Raw genomic sequence first — 24,792 nt, 5'->3', positions numbered from 1 at the left:
ACGACGTTCTTTTTGAGGAACGCTATTAAGAAAATTTACTGACATCTCATCTAAAGCACTGCGAAGACAAGATACGAGAAATCACGGCTCGTGCGGAAGGTTCTCCCTCGCTGTATTTGCGAGTGGACTGGTAAAGCGAATGTCGAATGTGAACGATTCGCCACTCACCTTACTGTGGCTTGCGGATTATGTATGTAAATCTGGATGCATCTGTTGCTAGCTATGGGCTCAGTTAATGCCTCACTTTAGGAAACTGATTAATATTGGCTACATTTATTAAAAGATATTTACACTTGTTGCGGTATTTGCACTTAAAGCCGGCCGGGTGGCCGAGCGGTTCTAGGCGCTACAGTCTGGAACCGCGCGCCCGCTACGGTCGCAGGTTCGAATCCTGCCTCGGGCATGGATGTATGTGATGTCCTTAGGTTAGTTAGGTTTCAGTAGTTCTAAGTTCTAGGGGACTGATGACCTCAGAAATTAAGTCCCGTAGTGCTCAGAGCCATCTGAACCATTTTTTGCACTTAAACTGTATTTGTTTGTATAAAAGGAGAAACTTTTTGAGTGGTCTGACAAAGTACAGCCTAAACCACTGCCATTAGAAACATGAATTTTGGAGGAAACAATTTTTTTTTTTTTTTTTGTGAGGTCGGTGCATCCGAAGTATGGATTTTTCTAAACTCAGCCGTGAGAGGATTAAATGACGGTCAAAGTTTTGCTGGCTTGTCAACGTTGATTTGAAACTATTGACATAGAAACGTCATATATTGAAGAAATATCTGTTATGTAACGTATACATCAAGTGAGGCAGAATTTTGCAGGATTCTACTCTAATGAATGAAAACGGTAATCAGTTTTTTGTGCGGAGATGAGGTGCCTCACCGATTTAGCGACTCGGCTCTCCGGCTAAACGAACGTCCGAGAAACAGAAATTCAGAGGCAACATTCTTTGTGTACTGTGTAGACACCCTCCGAAGAGGCATTTCTCAAAACCGAATTTCTTTTAGGGGTAAATCGGGTGGGAAATGCGATTTAAAACTTCAGTTCCTCGAAAAACGCCGTTCTTCTTTGACACTACGTGTCTCAACTGTTAATCCCACATGGTAAGGCTTCAAACAGACGAGAAACACTCAAGAACCGGTCAATCGAGTGATTTGTATATATATATATATATATATATATATATATATATATATATATATATATATATATATATATTTGCGAGTGAACAGCATCCTTAAGTTTCTTCCAATGAATATGAACCAGGCATCTAATTTTCCAGGACTTCCTACAAGTAGTTTTGTCTTGTTTTTGCATTTCAGACGGCTTCAGGTGAATACTGGTAGACATTTTTGCAGTTCGTGTAACCGAGCAATAATGGTTATTCCTGCAGCATGATGCATTCGGTTGTATCCGTACACTTTCTTGTTAGTCTAGATATTATTTCTCTTGTCCATAGTTTAATATCGGCAGTCTATCAGCTGACTTGATGCTGCCTCCATCTTCTCGTGCGCTACGCCAATTGGTTCATCTCTGCGCAACTATAGTCGGATTAAAATCACTCGATGGTTGACACTTCACACCTTATACGTGATTTCCTCCAATCAGAGCGCTCAGCATCACGCCCCAACCGTTCGCCGGTATTAAACTGCCACAGCAATTTGTCTGTTCACTTTTTGTGTATTGGTGTGACTTGAGCAAGTTCCAGTCTTTAGGTACGGATCTTTCTATGAGCGAGCGATTGTATATAATTGCTAAATATGGAGCTATTGTGTCAGCATACTCTGAAAGTAACCTCCTTTCCGTACGAGTATGCGATATCAGTTCATAAAATTACACTTTCTTCTTTTATACTACTCTGCTTTCTCATTCTACCGCGTTTCGTGTGAGCTCGTTTCCTGCATACTGGAATTATTCCACTCCTCCTGTCCACATTATTGCATCGGCTAGTCACCAATCTGTTCTATACCACTGACCACAATTTTCGCTCTAGACCTGTTTTTCCGCTGCAGCATGCTCTTGCTCAGTGGTGTACACTCAGTGTTGTCGTAAGTCGAGCGCATTGCGACAGCCGAGTTTTCCAAATGGCGACTGCAACGACAGAGGGGAGAAATCGGGCGGACAGCCAGCGGGGGGCTTCGGCCTTGTAGCGGCAGCAGTAGGGGGGAGGAATGCCCGGCACGTAGCAGCGAGCACACTGCGGATACACGCTGGCTACTTTACGCCGTGTGGCCGAAAGGACCCGTATGGTTCGTCGACCCTTCGCCTTTATCACGGCTCCAACTGTGCTGGGGAGGTGTCTGAACTTCTGAGGCGGAATGGCTGCCCGTTCTTGCTCGACAGCAGACATCAGACAACCTAGGGATGTTGGACGCTGGGGTCTGGAGCCAAGTCTACGTTCTGACTCATTCCCGAGACATTCCAGTCGTTTCATCTGAGGGCACTGGACATGTCAGTCCATTTCCCGAATGTTACTGTGGACAAACCACTGGCTCAACGATGTTGCTTTACGACAGGGTGCATACAAAGAATCGTCCTCTCTGCAATGTCGTTCTGCTGTACGCAGTACACAGTGCTGTATGTGAAATGTGTTCATATTGTTCCGCGTTTAGCGTTTTCTTAAGTGCAGTAAGAGGAGCACAGCTCGACCGAGAGAAACGCCTCCATTCCGTAACACCAGCGTTGGTGCCAGACGTGATGGCTGACAAGGTTTCCCAGGCATTCGCCAGAGCCAGACTCTCCCAGCTGCCTGCCCCAGGGCGCAGCGTCATCCTCCACTCCAGATCGCCGTCCGGTGGCGTTGCTGTTTACACCACCCCGAGCGTCGCTCGGCACTGGCTACTGAATTTTGTGGCTTAACGAGGACCTGCTGGACAGCTGTACCCCAGGGAGGAACCCTGTAGTGTGTCCGGGCGGGACTCGAAGGCTGCTGCTGAGACTGCGCTTCTGAGTGCGTGGAGGCACGGGGACGCGAATTACCGGAGACGAATAAAAAATCTTCACTGTTAATTTATATTGGCGTGCCGCTCTTAGTACTTAGTCTTTCCCTCTCTAAGTGTTTTCAGGTATTCTGTGTTGTTGTGCTGTGCATCCAGTGAGCGTCTTACCCTCTGCGTGTAGTAATGACTAAACGGCAGAGGTGTTCATCTAATCTTAGTTGCCACTGCCAGTCTTCCGGCGTTGATGGCCCTGCAGAACGTCGGTCCTATGAACGGCTGCCGGGTCTTCGAAACATATGGAACTGATGATTCGGATTTAGAAAATCATCCTTCCCTCTTGGGGTGAGTAGTTCAAAGTGATGCTGGCGGCCCAATTAATTTGAGTTGTATATATTGGTGGGGCAATTGGAGGCAGCTGAACGTTAATATACCTGTCTGTTTAGGAGGTACGTCACGCATTGTGGATCAAAACTGGGAACTGTTGGTGTTTCAGGAGCCGTCGTGTGACGTCAGCGCCGCCGGAGACGAGGAGCGCCTGCCGCTGGTGCAGAGGGCCGCCGGCTGCACGGTGAGTGCCGTCATTCCTGGCTGGCAGCGGGCGAAGCTGAGGAATCTCAAACGAGTCTTTTAGCAAAATACGCAGATGACACCCTCACGTGTTTTCAGTAGACACTGGTGATAAGAAGGATAGTTAAAAGTGATCGTGTCGATGCTGCTACGAAGTAACGGTGACGTTCGTGATTTTTAAAAACAGTAATATTTCCGACTGAGATGAAAGGATGTTTAGAATTATGCGATCCCGAGTGACTGCAATAGTCGTATAACGTTGGGTGTGAGGCAGCAGAACGAGGGATAAGGGCCGGTGTACACTGGCCTGTGTCTGGGACGCAGAGCTACAGGCCGCGGCTGGTGCCACAGCTGTACTCGTGTGTCGGGATGGATTTGAGGCTGGCTAGCTATCCCGCCCCCACAGTATAACCTTCACCAGTTGGACAGCACAAAAAGGACATTGAAGAACTTCTGGTAGACAAAAGAAAGCCGGCCGGTGTGGCCGAGCGGTTCTAGGCGCTTAAGTCCGGAACCGCGCTGCTACGACGGTCGCAGGTTCGAATCCTGCCTCGGGCGTGGATGCGTGTGATGTCCTTAGGTTAGTTAGGCTTAAGCAGTTCTAAGTCTACGGGACAGATGATCTCAGATGTTAAGTCCCATAGTGCTCAGAGCCATTTGAACCATTTGAGACAAAAGAAAGCAGCACGTTTTCGTAGTCTACAGTTATGCAGAACCTGTACTACACTATGAAGTAAAAGAAATGCTGAGAAAAACAAGAAATCAAAAGGGGACCGAAGGGAGTTCTGATGGAAACTGTGGTGAGACATTTAAATTGTTGAAACAGATACAGGAGGGAGACGAAGTACCAACAGACTGGTATTTTTCTAACATATCTGCTATTTATAAAAATAGGAAACAAAAAACATCGAAAAATTATAGATGGTTTAGTCTTATGCCGTCCATCAGCATACTTTGTGATGCTGCACTGAAAAGCCGGTTGGAGAATCAGATTTAGGGAAAGATGCGAGAGGACCAGGCAGGTTTTACGATTGGTCGCTCTTGAATAAGTCATATTTTAGCCTTAGACAAGTATGTGACAAGGCGTTCTCGAAGGGTCAAAAATTACATTCAATACTTGTCTGTTTAGGAAAAGCGTTTGATTCTGTACCCATGTACGCACTGTGTGAAGCTATGGAGTAAACAGGTATACGATGGCCGTTCAGAATTTTTTTTCGGCAAGTTTCGGTTCAAAAAATGCGGAATTTGTTGGGGGAGACATCGTGGAGTATTCCCGCTTCAGCTCCTCTTCTTTCACGAAGTCCCTATAGGTGGCGGCACTACAGGTAGTCCTCAAGATGGCGCCTGTAAAGGAGGGCTGTTCCAACCAGAGAACCGTCATCGGCAGAAAGCCAGAGCATCGCAGGCGGTCGTAGGCGCTCGCAGAATGTCTACGGGGATACGGCACCCAGCAGAAGCACAGTGAGTCGGTGGGCAAGGCGCCTGTCACTGTCACGACAAGGTCACGCAAGTCTGTCCGAGGCACGCCGGCCGCCCGCAGCTGTGACTCCAGCAATGCTGGGGCGTGCGGACACTCTCATCAGAGGCGATGAGCGGACCACAGTCAGACAGCTCGCCCATCAGCTGGACCTCTCTGTTGTCAGTGGTGACGCTTGGCCACCGGTTGGGGTCGAAACACTTCGAGTTGAAAACGACCGTTACTGAATAGTGGTGGATTATAGCCTAACAGTTTAAAATAGTTTGAGCGCGTACAACTGATAAAGGCTGATCTGTTAATATTTGAACAGCAGTTGTTTGGTATCAAATCAAACAAAGGTAATTAGGATGTCAGGTAGCAATGATCAGTACATACTTTTTTATTAATGTTCTATATCTTTTGCCTAAAAAGCAGGAATGAGGCAGTTACTCCCATCGTCTGACAATATAAAAACGGTTAACTCATCACAGGCGGCCTATTAATGTCGTCACACGCCAATATTCTTCACGTGGCTCTGAATACACAGTCCCCATTGCAGTCCAAATCGTGAGTGTCCGGCGGAGTTGTCGCGTTATTACGGTGCACAGATGAACACTCAAACACATCAAAAAAATAACTCAATTAACGCCATTTACATACTTGCTGGAGGTGAGGCCCACGGCGTTGGGTGACATAACAGCCGTTAAACAATTGTAAACGCGGTCGCCCGTCCTGCCGAGGCCGGCCGGAGTGGCCGTGCGGTTCTAGGCGCTGCGGTCTGGAACCGCGCGACTGCTACGGTCGCAGGTTCGAATCCTGCCTCGGGCACGGATGTGTGTGATGTCCTTAGGTTAGTTAGGTTTAAGTAGTTCTAAGTTCTAGGCGACTGATGACCTCAGAAGTTAAGTCGCATAGTGCTCAGAGGCATTTTTCGTCCTGCCGAAATACGGGCTGCTCGGCTAGCACTGGGCGCTCGACTATCGATAGTGCCTACTGCGACCTGCGTGAGGCAAAGACGTGTTGTTCTGAACACGTAAGGGATGGTCGACCTGTTACAGTATGCTCAGAGGTGTATCCTCGCCGCCTAACAAAGACCATAAAGAACAACGAAGGAGTTGTCTGGAGCAGAGCAATATCAAAATAAATAAAGGATTCCGCAAACAATAGTGTAAAGTAAATAACATATAATGCAGCATAGTGGACCAGGAAAGTTTGATAGGACCGTTTCTATATTCTATATACATAAATGATCTGGCATACAGGGCGGGCAGAAATCTGCGGTCGTTCGCTGATGATGCTGTGGTGTACGGTGGGATGCCGAAGATAAGTCACTCTACGAAGATAAAACGCGACTTGGACAAAATTTCTAGTTGGTGTGCTAAATAGCACCTAGCTCTAAATGTGGTAAAATGTAAGATAATGCGGATGAGTACGAGAAACAAACCCGTAATGTTTGTATACGGCATTAGCAGTGTCCTGCTTGACACAGTAACGTCGTTTAAGTATCTGGGCATAACTTTTCAAAGCGATACGAAATAGAACGGGCCTGTGAGGATTGCGGTAGGGAAGACGAATGGTCGACTTCAGTTTATTTTAGGAAAGTGTAGTTTATCTGTAAAGGAGGCCCCATATAGGACGACCTATTCTTGAGTACTGCTCGAGTGTTTGGGATCCGCACCAGGTTGTATTGAAAGAAGACATCGAAACAATTCAGAGGCGAGCTGCTAGATTTGTTACCGGTAGGTTCGATCAACATGCGAGTGTTAGAGATACGCTTCGGGAGCCCAAGTGGAAATCCCTGGAAGGAAGAAGACATTAATTTCGAAGAACGCTATTGAGAAAGTTTAGAGAACCGGCATTTGAAGCTGACTGCCGAACGATTCTACTGCCGCCAACATACGCTATCCATAAGGACAATGAAGAAAAGATACGAGACATTAGAGCTCATACGGAGGCGTATAGACAGTCGTTTTTGCCTTGCTCTGTCAGCGAGTGGAACGGGAAAGGAAAAGACTAGTTGTGATACAGGGTACCCTCTGCCACGCACCGTATGGTGGCTTGTGGAGTATGTATATAGATGTAGATGTAGATGGGAGAGCTGCAGAGAAGTAGCGTATAGACACTAGAGATGGACGGAATAAGAAGGGCAGCCAGAAATCTCAAGAACAGAGCGGAGAAGAAATGAGCAAATTAGAGAGATAATGGATGTGAAACAAAGAACTGAGATTATAGGTCTTCAGTGGTATGGCCGTTTGCGACAAACGGAGCAAGGACGATGCACAAAAGCAATAGTGAAAGATCTGCCGCTAGGAAAGTGGTAGCATGGACAGCTGAGAATAACACGGAGAGCGGGAACAGTAGGTCTGAAAGAGGATGGCTGCCGTGATCGCGAAAACAGGCGAATGGGAATACGGGGCAACTGCTGAACACTGGAGAATGGACCAGACGGAGAGTTGTGCCGTAGGTGGGATATGGGCGCGAGGTGCCTGGATTCGAGATAAGAGGGTTGGATAGAGAGTGCTGGGATTGTATTTTCTGGTTTACGCTAGGTGTTCAAAACTGCCTCAGGAAGAGCAGAAGGTGTGGGAAATGGGCTAGTTGGTATAGGGTGCGAGTTGGGAATGCAGCCGGATGTGAAACGAGAAAGGAAGAAATGAAGAAAAGGAGACTGTGGTTTAAGAACCTGTGGATGTTGAGGTCATTAGAGACGGAGCAAAAGTGTGGGTTTGGTACAGTTAAGGCAGGAAATGACCTTTGCCCTTTTGGAAGGAACCATCCTGGCATTTGCCTTAGGCGATGTAAGTAACCGCGGAAAACGTAAATGTGGATGAGACGGCCGGATAGGGATGTGAACGGCGTCCACCTCAGCGCTCTGCTCGCTGAAGGCGTCCTCTCACGGCACGAGACGGTGGTCGCGTTTGGTGACGTCACGACGCGGAATCTCAGGCCCCACTACAATGCGAAGCATGAAGAGAGGAAGAGAGGAGCACCCCAGTCGGATGCGACACAAGTTGAACTTACGAGATGCCATATTGGATTAAGTCAAACGGCGTTGAACTCCGTATTTGGTGGTTTTCAAATTGTAGCATATGTGCTACGAACATAAGCTGTTTCATAGTAGCGGTACATTGAGAGTCTCTTCAAAACGCGTCGCTTTTTTTACGATTTGTTACAATAAAATGACAGAAAACTATATGTCGGTAGTTAGACCCTTCTCGTATTTCATTCGTTTTGTATTATAACTTGCGTGCTGTGGAAGTATTCCGGTCCAGTGCCACCGTACATAGATTATTTATCAAAACCTCAACATTATAGGCAGAATTTGTTATACTTAATATCAAATAATGACATTTGTGGTTACAACCTCTAGATATTTGTGTAAATTCTACAACATATTACTTACGAGATGCAATCTGTTTATTGCAGATCGATTTCAGCTACTGTGTAGCTACCTTCAATGCTACTTGAATGAAATGACAAGTTGAGAATCAGACATCAAAATATAAATTAAAAGTAGATCACAAATACATCAGCTTGTAAAACATAAATTTATGTACCAGTTATATCCAAGTCATCATGACTTATCGTAAATAAAATCGCACGAGGTACCACTCTGCCATTACAGATAACAAACAGTTAAACTGAGCTTGATGCCTATGTTACCATGTAGCTAACCTCAGTGTGTGACGTCAGTAGTAATTAACGCCTTCTTCATTATTGTCATTTGTGTACCACATTCTTTAAAGAATATTTAAAAAATAAAATATAGTAGCTTGAGATAAACTACAATGGCATCCGGAAATACTAAAATACATTCAGCAATTATCACAAAACCATAAGAAACAATCCACAAATGGGTGGCGTAAATTGAAATAGTAATAGCATTTGTTTTGTGTAAAACCTAAAATCAGTACTAATTAAAAAAACAGGTTATACATTGTAGATGCGTGTCACACATTGAGTTCATAATTATCCCTCCCAACTGGGCTTATATTACAAAAAGTAACTTATCTGGTTGTCAAGTATAAACCAGTGTTACGATGTCAAGGAATACAACGTACAAATTTACTTATAAATGCTCATCACTGTCTATTATAGGAACATACGTAACTTGGTGTGGTGTTAGTGGTAGAACAGATGGGTTGTGAGCTACGAATACTGTCCCTACTGAATGAGCTACGACACGGCATTACGTAGGGCCGTACTTAGGAGGTGTTGCGTGTCCTTCTGCGGACCTATGAAAGCACCTTGTTTTTGCCAACTAGGCGGCTTTCGAAAAAAGAAAATGGGTTCTTCTCATTGCTGGCCGCTCATTGAGCAATGTGTCACGAGGACGTCTCCTCCTCCTCTAGCAGATCCAGAACCCTGCCGTCATCGGTCGCCTTTGTAGCAGCAGTAGAGTACCGTACCCTGTGTCAACACGACGGGCTGCGAAATCTCACTCCTCAACTCTGTCCCTCCTCTCTAATGTCAATTTTTCACGAAATCTGACCTCAAGCCTTCTCCCAGTTTGCCCTACGTAACATTCATTGCAGTAGGACATTATAATTTGTATATTCCTGATTCGTGGAGAAAATTAGTTTTATGTATTTCATTAGGTAGCACATGACCAAGTTTACTTTCGTTTGGAAAAAAAACGACATCGTTTTGATTTTTAGAAATAGATCTGGTACTAATAGCGTCATAATATGGCAACGTAATGAACATCTTGTTACCATCATTACCTTTCTTAGTCACAACATTTATTCCTTGCAGTTGTCTTGCCTTTGTTATTTTGTTGTAAATGTTATTTACATAATCTTTATGATAGTTGTTCATTTTTGGAATATATTTAATAACCTCAAATTCTGTTTTTCGTTCGTAATCTGATACTAGAAGCTTAAATAGGCTATTAATGGTATAGTTAAAAAAGGCATTTTTATGTTGACTGACATGGTTAGAATGGTAAGCTAAAATGACATCAGTGTACCAAGCGTTCTTTCTAAAAATTCGTATGGTATGTTTACTCTTTTCATTCCTGATATGTAGATTGAAGAAATTTATGGAACTTCGCATACCAGATTTCAACCGCAAATTTTATTTTTGCATGTTCACTATTGAACTGTGTTACAGTTGCATCTGTGTCATAATTAGTTCCTTCTGTTAATCACAACGTGTCATCAGCGTATCTGCAATAGTAGCCCAACTGCGTGCAGGGCTCTCCATTCGATGTCTGAGCATCTATAGCGAAATTGTTTTTACATAATAACGATTATGTGACAAGTTAACTTTTTGGCTTATTATTAACAATTTCTTTTTTCCAATACAAATTTTGTAACAACTTTTTGTTGCTCACCAATTTTTTTTTCTTTTATTTACAAAGCTATTTCTTTTTTAGTGATCTATCTAACTATGTTATGTTTTTCTTATATAGAATATTTTGCAAAGCTAATTTTTACACACACACAGACATTGGTTTCATTTGCAAAGTTATTCTTTTCTGATGACTTATAACTATCAGATACATTTGTTTACACTGAAGCTAGTATTCAGAAGAGGAACTTAAATATGACGTTTCCTATTTTGTTTCTGTATACATTGTTAATTCATTCAATATTTACATTTTCTTTCTGATTCGTTTCATGGTCATTTAATACGTACAATATTTACAATTTTTCTTTCTGATCATTCTGTATGCAGTACTTACGTTTTAATCATTTCCTTCTCATCATTTTTTCTATGTAAAGAATACTTATGAGAGACGAGGACTAGCAGCTGTGGATGTACAAAAACCTACGACTTCCTGCCCCCCCCCCCCCCGCCCTCCCAACCACACACACACACACACACACACACACACACACACACACACAAGCAAACAATGACATTGGTTCATGCGACTATTCTGTACACAATCGCACGTACACATCAACTATTAACAAAAAAAAATCGCTTCCACACACTCAATGAGTCCAATGAATAGTGAGAGTATTGTAGTGGCTGATGCTGTCCCCACAGGGGAATCATTTGTCGTCATGGTGGGATAGCCCTGCTCGCAGCTTCCGTGCAGTATGTACGTCGTGACCTCTTAACTGAATGATTACCTGGTGAAGCTCACCAGAGCTTTCGAGTAGGCAGCTTTCGTAATCCGCCGTCGTGAGAGCCTTTGAAGCAACATTAGCCTGCCTCCGGGTGGCATCTGCACCTGTGTGGTATGAGTACATCTTCGATCTAAGCCCTACATATTCCACTATCTGCGGACCATTCGCCTCGTCTTTCCTCAGACTGAGAACCTTTTTGCTTTGTGGTGTTACTCTAAAAGGATTATCAGCCGCATAACAGATGTGTCGAATTCTTCGTCATTATACCTAATTACTTCATATGAACCAAAACCTTTCACCCAGTAGATGAAACTGCATGTATCCAAATAAAATAATTTGCTATCTGTTACGTTTGAGTCATAGTGAAAGTGGAGGTGTTTGGAGAGGTTCCAAAGACACATACTGATGTAGACACACTTCGTGAACTGCGGTGGAACCTTGAACATCTCCACAGTGAGTAGTCATTCATTGAAGATTGCTAACTGCCTTGAAATTTGGCCTGGCAATTTAATCTCTTGCGCCATAGCGCCCATCCCAACGGAAAAGTAAATGCGTTTCACGATACTCTCTAACATTTTCCACGGTTTTTCCGAATATTGAATTGTTCAATAACTTGTAAAATTGTGTTTCAAAATCACATGTTGCAAAAGCCCTCCTTTCAGTGTTTACACAAATGTACCCCTTCAACCAGCAACGCTGCCTGAAGAAGATCCCACAAGTGATATCAACAAGTTGCATCCCTAACCTGAGACATTGCTGGAGGCTTCTGTCACGAAGAATATGTCACAGTTTGCTCCCCAGCATTGTCAACAGCTTCGGGATGGAGCCATTTCGTGGGACTGGGCGCCTCAGACGTAGTAGCAAGTGACCGTCCCCGTCGTGTAAATAGTTGGGAATTGTCAGTTCTACCTCGAGGACATGTTCCTCACCGGCATCTCCAGCCACACCAAGGACATTTTCCTTCAATCTGGCGATCTGTACATCCATCGGAACTTTTTAAATGGTAGACTTTGCTGCGTGGTTTGTCTGTAGAGGTTGTTTACATCCAGGTAATGGATTTAACTTAAATTGTCAGACGGTCTGTAATTGGTCTCATTCGTTTGCGTCTTATTCACCTTGGCATACATGTGCACACAGTGACAAAGTCACTGCAAATCCAACGCTCGAAGAAGAGCAGTATGACAACATCGGTCAATAGTTTGATGCTGACACATTTCTTCATTAACATTTCATACCACGAAAGCGCTGTAATAGACGACAGGTTCCAGGTACTATGTGCCCAGGCATACAGTCCAGAACTTCTCCACGAGCTGGTTTACATCTGCTTTCATGCATAATATTGCGTATTCTCCTAAATTAGGGATGCCGAACACTGGTAAACATTCACAGCGTGCTCATACTCTGCAGTGATTATGTTGCTGCCTGTTAGTTTATTGGAGAATGCGATATGTCAAGTAATGTGGTTTCGTGGAGCCTCTCCATCGAACCCAGGTATTTGTTTGGGAAGGCCTCCTTCCTCGTCATCAGTATACGTGACCCTGGTGAACAAAGTCACCCAAGTGGTGAATTGTGGTAGCAGACGGCTAGCTGCTGTGGCGGTTGCTGCTTCAAGTTGCAAGCATTGTGAGGAACTTCCCCTTTAGATGACATTGGCGTCTCGACTCGACCACTTGCTCGTACAAGCCACCATTTTCCTGCAAGCTGATCGTAGGGAATTATTGCGATAAATCCCGTCAACTTCCCATGCACTTCTTTCGAGCTCATCGAGCAACCATCTTGCTGCATTATCCGCGACATATGATTCGAATTTATTGTTACTGGAGTCATTCGAGCATACAACTTGATATGATGCTGTATGCGGTACGTGCAGTCCTGTGCAGTTAGTCTGGGAGGAGGTGGCGTCGTCTTCAAAGCACAGCACAGGAGCCAGAAGGCACTCCAAGTCAGCGTACTGGACGAAGAGCCATCGCTCCCAGCGGCGGTCAGTCTTAAACTTTAATACTGTTTATCCTCGATAAGTGTTTCCAAATGTACCAGCAGTCAGTGACGTGCATTTCAAGATAATTACGCTTGGTAAACGAATCGAGACATCTACGAGAAAAACGGCATGTACCGTAATATTTCGACATTAGGACAGAAAGTAGGCAGGACGTGATTTTTTATCGACATGTAGTCTTTCTTCTCGCCCTGGGAGAGTAGCAACAGTCTAAGTGATTGGGGCACTGACTGGCTAATTTTGAATAGTAGAAGGGTCAGACTACTTTATGCTTTACTATTTGACAGGCTGCTCGGGATTTGCAGCCAGTGCATGCATAGGTACACTAAGGCAAATAACCCCTGAATGAGTGAGGATGAGTACGGGTGTCCAAAGGGGAAGTCACCAGATTGAAGGCAAATATCCACGATGTTGCTGCAGATGCTGGTGAGGGATGTGCTCTGGAGGTATAACCGACTTACCCCACTCGTCTGTATGACGTGCACAGTGACTTGCTACAATTTCTGGTGCGCCTAGTACCCTAAACAGTTCCATTCCGAAATTGTTCACAACGCTGGGCAACAAACAGCGACATCTTCTTCATTGCAGAAACCTCCAGCAATGTCTGAGACCAAGGATCAACTTGTTAGTGTCACCTGTGGAATCTCCTTCAAGCAGCGTTACTGGCTGAAAGAGTAATCACTGAACACAGGGCTCTCAAAACGTATCATGTTCAAACAGTTTATTACAAGTTTATGAACAATTCAAATTGCGGGAAAACCATGCAAAATGTTAGAGAATATCACAAAATTCATTTAGCGTACTGGTGGGATGGGTGTCATGGTGCAAGAGATTGCAGCACCAGGCCAAATTTCAGGTGGTCACCATCTTCAGTGAAGGAATAGTCACTGCAGAGATGGCCGATGTTTCAGTGCAGTTCACGAAGTCTGTCTGTTCGGGACCTCTCCAGACTCCACTCATACAAAGACCTGCGCGCATCCACAAAAGATAATGTCATGCATCTGGTGGAACAGTGGCAGTGTCGAGCGTGTAACCACCACTGCTGGCATTCATTGTCAGCAGCTGAGACGTAATCCGAGAACAACGACCAGGAAGACTGCGTGAAGTGACACCGCTCCACGACAAAGCCCGCTGGCATCCTGCTAGACGGACAGAAAACTCTACACGGGAGTTGGTGTGAGAAGTCATTGCGCGTCTGCGTTATTCACCTGATCTTGCACTCTCAGAATTTCACCTTTTCTGCTCCCTATCGAACAGCCTTCAAGGAAAACCTTTTGCGGATGAAAATATGCTCCGTAAACGGCTCGACAAATTCTTCGTTTCAGAACCACATGATTTCTAAGTCGCAGAATTCAAAAGTTACCCCAGTGTTGGCAGACTGTTATAAATAGTGAAGGAGCATATGCTATTGATGACTAGAGTGTCTGTTATGTGTATTTGTTGTGTTTATTAAACTTACAGAAAAACTGTACCAACTTATGCTCCAACCTAATAGAAATAAAATGAAAAATAGAAATAATTCAAAAGCCAAGATCGCTTAAATACTGTTTACTGGATAACCGGTTTCAGCACACTAAAGGTGCCATCATCGGATCTGGAAGTAGATTAACGCTTATAAACCATTTGGATACAACGATACATGAGACAGGCCAGCTGATATAAAATCATTGTCACATGCCGACCGCTGTCAGTCGAGCAACGGCCATGTACCAAATAGTTTGACCTTGTGACTTCGGTTTTACATGTCTTATGGAAAAGAATGACCAGGAGAGCAGTTGTTTCTTAATGTTTGTGACAATGATTTTTATATCAGCTGGTCTGCCTCATGTATCGTTATATCCAAATGGTTAAGCTACATTCAGATCCGATGATGGCACCTTTATTGTGTTGAAACCGGTTATACAGTAAACAGTATTTAAGCGATCTTGGCTTTTGAATTATTTCTACAACAGAGTGATCGCCCCACTACGGACTATGTGTTCACTGAAAAGTGGAAAATGTATTTAAGTTCCTGTTCTCTGTATTAGCTTGAGTGTAAACAAATGTATGTTATAGTCGCAATTTTAATCCGGAAAGTTATCTTCTTCTGACGAACTAATGTATGTACATGCAAGAAAAAACTGTCTGTGTTAGCACAGTAATCAGCCGCTAAGCCGGCCCTCAGAAGTCCGGCCTCCAGGAATCTGGCCCACGTCCAGCTTGTGGCCGCTCATGCAGAACTGAGGCATATAATAACGAATTCCCGTGTGTAACGAATGTTGTTAGTTAATTACAGTGTTGAACAATGCTATATATGTTTGAAATTGTGGCCGCCATTACGGTTCAGTGTCACGGCTTGTACTCTGAAGAGCCACACAAACTGGTACGCCTGCCTGATATCGTGTAGGGCCCGCAGAAGTGCCGCAACACGACGTGGCATGGACTCGACTAATGTCTGAAGTAGTGCTGGAGAGAACTGACACCACGAAACCTGCAGGGCTGTCCATTAAGCCGTAGGAGTACAGGGGGGTGGAGACCTCTTCTGAACACTACGTTGCAAGGCATCTCAGATATGCTCAGTAACGTTCACGTCTGGGGAGTTTCGTGGCCAGCTGAAGTGTTTATACTCAGAAGAGTGTTCCTGGAGCCACTCTGCAGCAAGTCTGGATGTGTGGGGTGTCGCATTGTCCTGCTGTAACTGCCCAAGTCCGTCGGAATGCACAATGGACATGAATGGATGCAGGTGTGCAGACAGTATGCATCACGTGTCACAGCCCTGTCTAGACGTATCAGGGGTTCCGCATCACTCCACCTACACATGCCCCCTATAACATTACAGAGCCCACCAGCTTGAACAGTCACCTGCTGACATCCAGGGTCAATGATTTCATGAGCATACCCGTACACGTCCATCCGCTTGATACAATTTGAAACCGACCAGGCAACATGTTTCCAGTCACCAAAAGTCCGATTTCGGTGTTGACGGATCCAGGCGAGGCGTAAAGCTTCGTGTCGTGCAGTCATCAAGGGTACACGAGTGGGCCTTCGGCTCCGAAAGCCCATGTCGGTGATGTTTCGTTGAATGGTTCTCAGGTTAACGCTTGTTGATATCCCAGCATTGTAATCTGCAGCAGTTGGCGGAAGGGTTGCACTTCTGTCAAGCTGAACGATTCTCTTCAGTCGTCGTTGGTCCCGTTCTTGCAGGCAGAGGATTTCTCATTAGTAACAATTTTTTCAAATCGGTACGAGAGTAAGTAGGTCTTGTTGGTTTATATTGGAAATAGCGTTGACTGTGTCCATTTAAATGGATGTAGGCCCATGTACGAATTCCGGCATCACTCACAAAGTACAGTTATTTAAATTATTACTGCGGCATTTCGGATCCTGTAAATCCATCTTCAGGAGCTTTGGGTCTTATATCGTATGTATGTGACATTTTGTGTGCTTTTTTCCTTTTTTGTGGCGATGTAAAATAGGTTCAGACGCAAAGAAATGGTATAAGCAAGATAGTTGTTAAGTCAGAACATTCACGGTAAGGATGCGGCAAACCGCATCACGGCTTCCGCATCTACGCATATGTCGTTGCCCAACGCGTCCCTTAGTTATACTTTTACGTCACCCCGTACCTCAGCCACAACGGTGCGAGGGGCGTCTTAGTGTAACACTAATTTTCTCCAGGCAGCGAGTGTTGGTGCGCCAAGCTCTGTTGAGATTGCTTCAGGCATTACACATGTGTGCTTTTATGTCGCTTTCTTTGCCTGTCATCGGCACTGTCGCAAAGAGCCTACCGAACCTGAAAACTAGGGATTCGATAGTAATGTCGGTCGTTATGGAATATTTTTACGTATTACGGCTTCTCGTTCACACCGCATCCTTAGGGCTGTCAAGGGTGTATTGCAGCCACAGTGCTTTTTGCACAGATAATGAGTCATACATGTACAAGATTTGGTTGAAACTGCTCCAGACATTCCTCAGCTATGCTTATATGTCACTTCACTGCCACCCCAGCCCCTGTGAGAGGAACGGGGTTCTTTTTCTTACAGTAGTTATTTCCAGACAGTAATAGATAAACTTACCAAGTTAGGTTGAAATCGATCTAGTGGTTTCGTTGGAGATATGGAACGTACATACAGTGATTTTAATAAATGTATACATTCAAGTTGTCGGCCTCATAGATGAGAACGCGCTTATTTCTCGACACAGTCCGCTTTTAGCTGAATGCACAGTGTACAGCTTTTCCAGTGGCCAAACTCCGTTCCTGGTGCGCGCTTTTTGTCTAAAATAATCGCCCGCGGGTCCATTATATTGGAATCAAAATGTTTCCCAGCCAGTAATTTCTGTAGATGTAGCAATAAGCGTAAATCAGTGGACTGGAAACGTAGTCGAAACGTTGGTTGGGCCAATAATTGAAGACATGCGCGGAAAACGGGCTGACCCTCAAACGTAAAAGCTTAGAGGTAAGTGATGCCATCTGTTGCTGTGTACGGGAACTATCAAAATTGACATTGGCCTCACGCCTAAATACCACATTACTTTTTACGTTTGAGGGTTAGCCCGTTTTTCCGCGCATGTTTTCAATTGGTACGTCAGATCCATACTTTTTCCTCACTGCAAAGAGCAACTTTGTGGTGGTACGTTGTGCCGAAGAAAAATTATTTTAGTTTCCTTTGCAAACCAGTCCTCTCTTCGCCCTTTTTTCCGTTCAGTTCGTCCAGGCGAGTCTTCAGTGCTACCCAGAAAGCACAGACCACAACTTTTCCAGCAGATGAGATCGCCAAGACTTTGCTCCTTCCACGCTTTGCTTTGCTTGTGGTTTCATCTCCGGCCTGATGTGCTGCACTCAAATCACACCCACATTAAATCAACGGCGCACAAAATCAATCGGACGGTTCAAAACGGACTGGGAAATTCATTGCACATTTGCTTCAATCAGCATCCACCAGCAATCCACCTTGTATAAATATTTCTCGCGGTTAACTCTCTGCTGTACGTTTTCTTCTGCTGTGCCTACGAACTGGGCTACTTCACACTACTTTAATTGCCAATGTCTTGTGCCGTCTCGTGATTTCCTCCATGTTGCCGTCTTTGCGGTTCTTGGCATTCGCATAATCGTTCACGCTATACATCACGTCTCAGTCAAAGTTTCTTACTTTCTTTCTTTTCCAGGTGCCACACAGAGAATACCAGCGTCTGAAAAGAAAGACCGACGTCCTTAAGGTAAGCAAGGTAATTAAGAAAATAGGTCTTGTCTCATGCAATTCAGTCTGTAAAATCCATTCGCAGCTTCTACACAAAACTTGGAAATTTTCAGTGATAGCTGAAAAAATGTCACGGCGATTGGGTTGACGGAATCGTGATCGTGTATCTAAGATGATGTGTGAAGGCAGTCAAGCAGTTGTTGATTGAGACCGTTTAGTTTAAGAAGTAGACTGCGTTAGGACAGGGACTCCCAACGAGCGGAATGGCTACACAAAAATTCTCTGAGCTCGAAAAGTGGTTTTATCGTCTTTACTTTTTTAACTGTCGTCCTTCTCTTCTTACAAGTTGACTTACGTTTCCTGTTTTCATTCAGTATCTAAGGGCATAATATACTGGGACAACTCGCCACTGAGGAAGAAAGCGTTGCACTGAGGCGTATTGCAGTGCACGCTGCAGAGCGTCCTACGCACAGTTCTGTAGATAGTTGGGAATACTGAGTTTACTTTAAATGCAAACGGAAACTGAATCTCCTTCACAACTCCTTCAGATGCATAGAAGTATTTGTGAATATATAATACTGCTATCAGCCTACGAATATGAATATACACAGTATCTGCTCAAAAGCGTCCGAACACCCCTACGTAATGCGGAATTGGCCACTAGATGTCACGGGAGGTGGACCTGCCAGTGTAAAACGAGGCGTAGAGTGTCAGCCTGTTGTGAACAGAGAAACAGTCAGTAACAGCAGAAAAGGGGCGGTCGTCGGAACTCGGTGATTTCGACCGTGGACCAGACACTCACTGGTCAGAGAAAGTTCAACCCTTCTAAAGCTGCCAAAGTAGACTGTTGTCAAATGGAAACGCGAAGGAACGGCCGCAGCTGAACCGGGACCAGGCAGGGCACACATAGTGGCAGACAGGGACCGCCGAGCGTTGGCAGAATTCGCTTGAGATCAACAGTCCACTAGCACGGTGACTGAGCGCAGGACGTTACAGAGGGCAGCTCCCAAAAAGTCACAGGTTTCTGTAGTCAGTGGTGAGCGACGCCAGTGGGCAGTGCACGGCTGGAAGCGAGTGCTGTGGAGAGGCGAACCACGCTGCACACTGTGGCGATCCAATGGAAGGGTCTGAGTTGGGCGAAAATGCCTGGAAAATGTGAGCAGTGAAGTATGGAAGAGGTGGTCTTACGGCATGGGGATGTTTCTCGTGCTTAGGAAATGGTCCGTCACCATACTTAAGAAAACACTAAACGCGGAAGGATATGTACACATATTTCTCTGTCGTGTAATACGTGCAGTACAGGAACAACTGGGATTGTATTAGCATGACAATGCATCCCTTCATAAATCGGCACAATAACGTTCGCGAAATGAACTGTTCTCTGCCTGGAGTCCCGACATCAACCCAACGGAGTTAGAATTTCGACAGTGACTTTGACGTCAGCATTCAACACCACCAACTTCTCTAGTTTCGACTCTTGAGGAAGAATGACCTGAAACTCCTCCGCAGATTCAGATATTTCATTAAAATTGTCTTGAATACAGTTCAAGCCAGTATAATTGTGAAGGGCAGAGCCTCGCAGAGTGACCGCGTGGTTTAGGCGCCATGTCACGGATTGCGCGGCCCCTCCCGTCGGAGGTTCGAGACCTCTCTCGGACATAGGTGTGTGTTGTTGTTAGCATAAGTTAGTTTAAGTAGTGTGCAAGTCTAGGGACGACGACCTCAGCAGTTTCGTCCCTTGGAATTCACACACACCTTTGAAGGTCAGACGCACCCCGCATGTAAGTCCATCAGTATATATACAGATACTTCTGAACAATTGGTTTGCATATATATTCAGTGCAGTATGAAGTAGCACATGTAAAAAAAAGGTGGCTTACTAGTGTAAAATGTCAACATGTTGGTATATTATTCTCTGCAATAGTGCCTTAGGTTTTCGAACTAATGGACACGTTCGACACGTCCCAATTTAGTATGGTTCATCTACCAGCAAATGCTAGACAGCTGTATCTGGATGTAGGTTAATTATGTGTATGTAAAAACACAGTGCAACGTCACAGTCGGCCGGGGTGGCCGAGCGGTTCTAGGCGCTACCGTTTGGAACCACGTGACCGCTACGGTCGCATGTTCGAATCCTGCCTCGGGCATGGATGTGTGTGATGTCCTTAGGTTAGTTACCTTTAACTAGTTCTAAGTACTAGGGGACTGATGGCCTCAGATGTTAAGTCCCATAGTGCTCAGAGCCGTTTTGCAACGTCACAATGCTCTAGAGACCCCTCAGTGGCAGCGTGCTCACAAAGTGATGGGTAGGCCACAAACGTTCATTGGCCAAGAGCTTTACGGCCTCGATATGGCACCACTACCATCGTAGTGATGTGGGTGAAATTACTGTTGACGCATGTCACACACACTACCTGACAAAGAATGACAATCTCCCAGAAGGCGACGAGGATCCGGAATGATCCACAGGTTGAGAGGCTATGTGGTTTTATTTCAGAGGTAACAAAACCACGTCAAATTTGCAAAGAACTTGACTACATGAGGCCACTTATCAGTGTCACACTTCACCCCTTGTGGCCTTGTGTCTCATCCCCTCCTGAGGCAAGCTGGTCCACAAGTCTTGTAACTTATTCTTAATACCCCGGATACTGACGCTGGGACAGCTGGTCGCATACACGCTCCATCCGGGACAACCACAGGAATATCTCCTCATAACGCAGACAGTTCGTGGAGGCAGAAGCCATGTGTGTCGCATGAGAGGTAACACACGAGGCTGCTGAATGTCGGTACATGTCGTAGCGCCGTCACAGTTCCTGCTACCCCTGCCAGCCATTACCTGGAGTCCTATACGATGGCTACTCTCACAGAAACGACATTGTGCCTCCCTAAGACAATGGCAGAATTTCACCTCTCTCACACTCTCATCAAGTTCATAAGCAGCTACACTGGGCTGGTCTTGGGCCAAATTAGTGGATCAATGACATCATTGACCCCTTCCCCCTGCACGCCGCTGTTTCAAGTAAATTGCCATATAATGACAGGAAGTGCAATTTTTTTTTTGGCGGGAAGTTCAGATTTTGGCAAGAAATTCATAAATACCCAGCGTTTTGCCCCTCATCTGTGATGTCACTCTGGAAGTTCTACTGTTGTCCTAAGTATAAATTTGGCTGGAAATTCAAAAACCAAAGATTGTCGTGGTGGTAGAAATAGGTGACTGGTGCTGATTATAGAATAAGAAATGGCTGAACCGGAATACGGGTGCAGCCCTACTAAAATGTCGAAAATGCAGGGCACACTCAGAGAACTCTGTCACATCAGGATGCGAGATGATGGACCTGGGATACTGGTGCAGCCTCACTATAAAGATCATCATCCAAGATAGATGACCAGGGACTATTGCCACAGCTCTTTGGTGTCAGAAACCAAGATGCTGACCTACTAGAAAGAGCCCAGTACTGTAGAGATATGTAGGGCTGTTTATTGCAGTCACTTGATCAAAGTGTGGATTTCCATGCTGCCTGTCCTAAGTTAAACAATTCCCGTATGACCTCACCATTCAAACAATTGTTTTTCAAAGTTCAAAACCACCGACACCTAATATCATACGGCATCATGTTATTTCAATTCAAAAATGAGGACCCTACACTCTCCCGAAGTCCAGTTGTGCTATGTTTAAACGATTTCCTTCCCACCCCCTGACATTATAGATTAAACTATTCCTCCTCCATACCAATTATTGTAACTTAAAAATTGTGAGAAAATTCACTTACCACAAGTTTAAACTGATGGACAGTCTGCTCGCTGTCAAAATTGTAGACTACTAGGTGTAAAGTTTAAATCTGTATAACTCACTGATGCGGCCTGTACACTTGTCCAGCACTCGTCATTGCGATGTGTAGTTGGTAAAGAAGCGTGAGGCGTGTTCTTTCACTCAAGCACCACGGCTGCTGCGCTCTGACTGGAGCCCTCGGGTCAACTCCAGCTGTGCTGTGCCAGTGGCGCCCCCTGAGGCCAGCTGACCACATCAGCCTCAGCCCTTCTGGCCCCACACGACATCAGCAACAGCTTTCTCCTTCACGCTACGTATCTGCCTCCAGCACTCCGCGCTCCCGTCTGCCGACATTCGCCAACGACAGTCCCCTCACGGTGTATTTGTGTTGGGGCCAACACCTTCTCACATACAGGCCTCCCAGCCAAGACGAGTAGGCCATGTGACGTCACTTCCACTAGGCCACGGGTGCAAAGCCAGATTTTGCTACAACTAGCGCTGCTGGTGGCCAAAACTGGATCTAATAGCCATACCGGTAGAATACATTGTTCGTTTAATTGAAAATGAGCATATGAAGCACTGCAAGAAAAAGTAGCGCCGTTTACAAAGCAAAATGCGATAAGAAATCTGCACCGTGAGATGATGTGCTAAATTTGTGTGGATTTCCCTTTATAAGCAATTCGAAATTCTGTGTTTATGCTGGCTAACCTACCCGGGAAACAAAACTTGTGTTCTGTTTACTTTCAAAGTATAGTGCTTGATTCGTCGAAATTACATCTCCGTTTAACTCTGAGATTTGATTTAATCGTTCGAAATGGTGTATAAGTGGGAAATACGGAAGCGTCCGATCCCGGCCGTCTGTTTTGACCCATGACGTCACAAATATGGCGGAAACGACCATAAACTACGATTCCAATATGGCGCATATAAAGTCGTTATGTACACATTATGAGGACGAAAATACGTCGAAAAAGAAACACACACACGTTCCACAAAAAGCCTAATGACGCTAGCGGGACAAGCGCGGGAAATAGGGGGTTTTTGGGTGGCGACAAACTAAATATAAACAAATTTAGACACCCACCCCCATACAAAACCACGCAAAAGTCGAAAAAACCGACATCACAAAACTCCCCAAATACCACTAAACACAATATCATCTGGAATCGGACACTTCCCTTGACCTATATAGCTCAACAGCAGCTCCCGATTCCATAAATTGGGATCGAACACTTCCCTTGACCTACATAGCTCAACAGCAGCTCCCAACATTCACGGCCACACATTGGGATCGAACACTTCTTTTGATCTGTTATCCTTACATCTTCACATACAGCCGTCCATCGTCCTAGACGCCGGAACTTTAAGTAAGCCTCATTTATTCACGACATACTGAACTCTTCACGACTTCATCCAAAAATCCGAATAGTTGAAGAAATTTTATTAGAGACAACGCACTGTCCCCCTTCATAGCCGACAACCGAAAACTGTTGACCCTGTCAGTCATATCCACGCCTACCAAAGACATAAAAAAAGCAATTTACCAAAATTCACACACGACGCTACACTCGCAAACTAGACCAAAAACATAACCTAACACCACCAGAGAGCACCACCGATCGCATCAAAACGACACCTACAAACACGCCACTCTCAAAAACTAAATTCCGCGCCGTCTTGACGTCACACACAACAGCCTTACGTCACGGGTCAAAGCCGACGGGTGGGATCGGACGCTTCGGTCGACCCTATAAGCGTTGTGTTCCACGTTGCAAAGGAAATTACGAAAATGGGCCACGAGTAGCGGTGTTTTCTTTCCCCAAAAGCTCTAAACTACAGCAGAAATGGATATCTGCAATACATCGTAAAAATTTCCAGGTTACACAGAATTCGAAGGTAAGCTCAGGTTCTTTACAACTCAGTTAGATTGTCTCAGGGTGTGTGTTCTTTAATTTAGAGAGCGGGAGCAACTAATCACATATTTAAGTAGCACGCTCTTTAGATGTTCATTAACAACGTGAATTCGATTGATTTGATGCCCTTCTCTAGAAGATCAACTACGTTACATACATTACTGAGTCACTAGAAAACTGTGATTTACTTATGCAAGAATAGCTTTAGCCTTTTAACCTGAAATACAGAGTGAACAATAATCGATTTGATCTGAAGATAACTGACACTAATCCCATGTGTTAGCATTAGTTCCCCTCGGGATTATTACATGTAGCTGATAAAAGATTTTCTCATCATTTCAAGGTCTGCGAGCTCCACTTCACTGAAGACCTCATTCTGAAACGTAGAGAATATTTCGACAGTTCCACAGGGAAGAAATATTCTGTGCCACTTTCAAAACCTCGCCCTAAAACAGGAGCCATACTATCCATTCTGCCTAACTGTCCGAAGTATCTTTCGTCGGCTTCTTATTCGAGGGAAAGTGGAGATGAGAGACGAAAGCGTCTAGAAAGTAGAGACTTAGAAATAGCTATTGCAGCGAGAGTAGCAACTCATGCTCAGTACAGGAAAGACATTTTGTGGACTTTAATGGTTTTGTTAAGTGTTTCGTGGTTATCAAGCTGCCTAATGACTGGCATCTGAAGAAGTCAGTAAGTTCCGTAACTTTTGTGCTAATAGACGTCAAAGATATTCCTACACTTTGGTGTTCTGTTGTGGTGACTACTGACCTGAGTATGTCTTTATATGAAGGTAAAAGTGTAATCTCAAAACTTGGTACAAGAAAGTTCCCTTTAACTATAAACAATTTAAATGACTTAACACTATTGATAACTTGGAGAACTTTACTAGGAAAAACAG

The 24,792-nt window shown here is 44.7% G+C and overlaps 1 long non-coding RNA gene across 1 annotated transcript in view; it reads left to right on the top strand.

The window, feature by feature from the left end:
* The first annotated feature begins 3,466 nt into the window (after positions 1-3,466).
* LOC124717181 overlaps positions 3,467-24,792 on the top strand; it is a 33,146-nt gene continuing 11,820 nt past the window's right edge. The window contains exons 1-2 of the long non-coding RNA XR_007005715.1: positions 3,467-3,504; positions 18,181-18,231. This is a non-coding gene — a long non-coding RNA (uncharacterized LOC124717181). The remainder of the gene's footprint in view (positions 3,505-18,180; positions 18,232-24,792) is intronic.

This window comes from Schistocerca piceifrons, chromosome 9 (genome assembly GCF_021461385.2).
Source record: "Schistocerca piceifrons isolate TAMUIC-IGC-003096 chromosome 9, iqSchPice1.1, whole genome shotgun sequence".
Lineage (NCBI taxonomy): Eukaryota > Metazoa > Arthropoda > Insecta > Orthoptera > Acrididae > Schistocerca > Schistocerca piceifrons.
The sequence above is the reverse complement of the archived record's forward strand: the minus strand, read 5'-3'. Positions and strand labels throughout refer to the sequence as shown.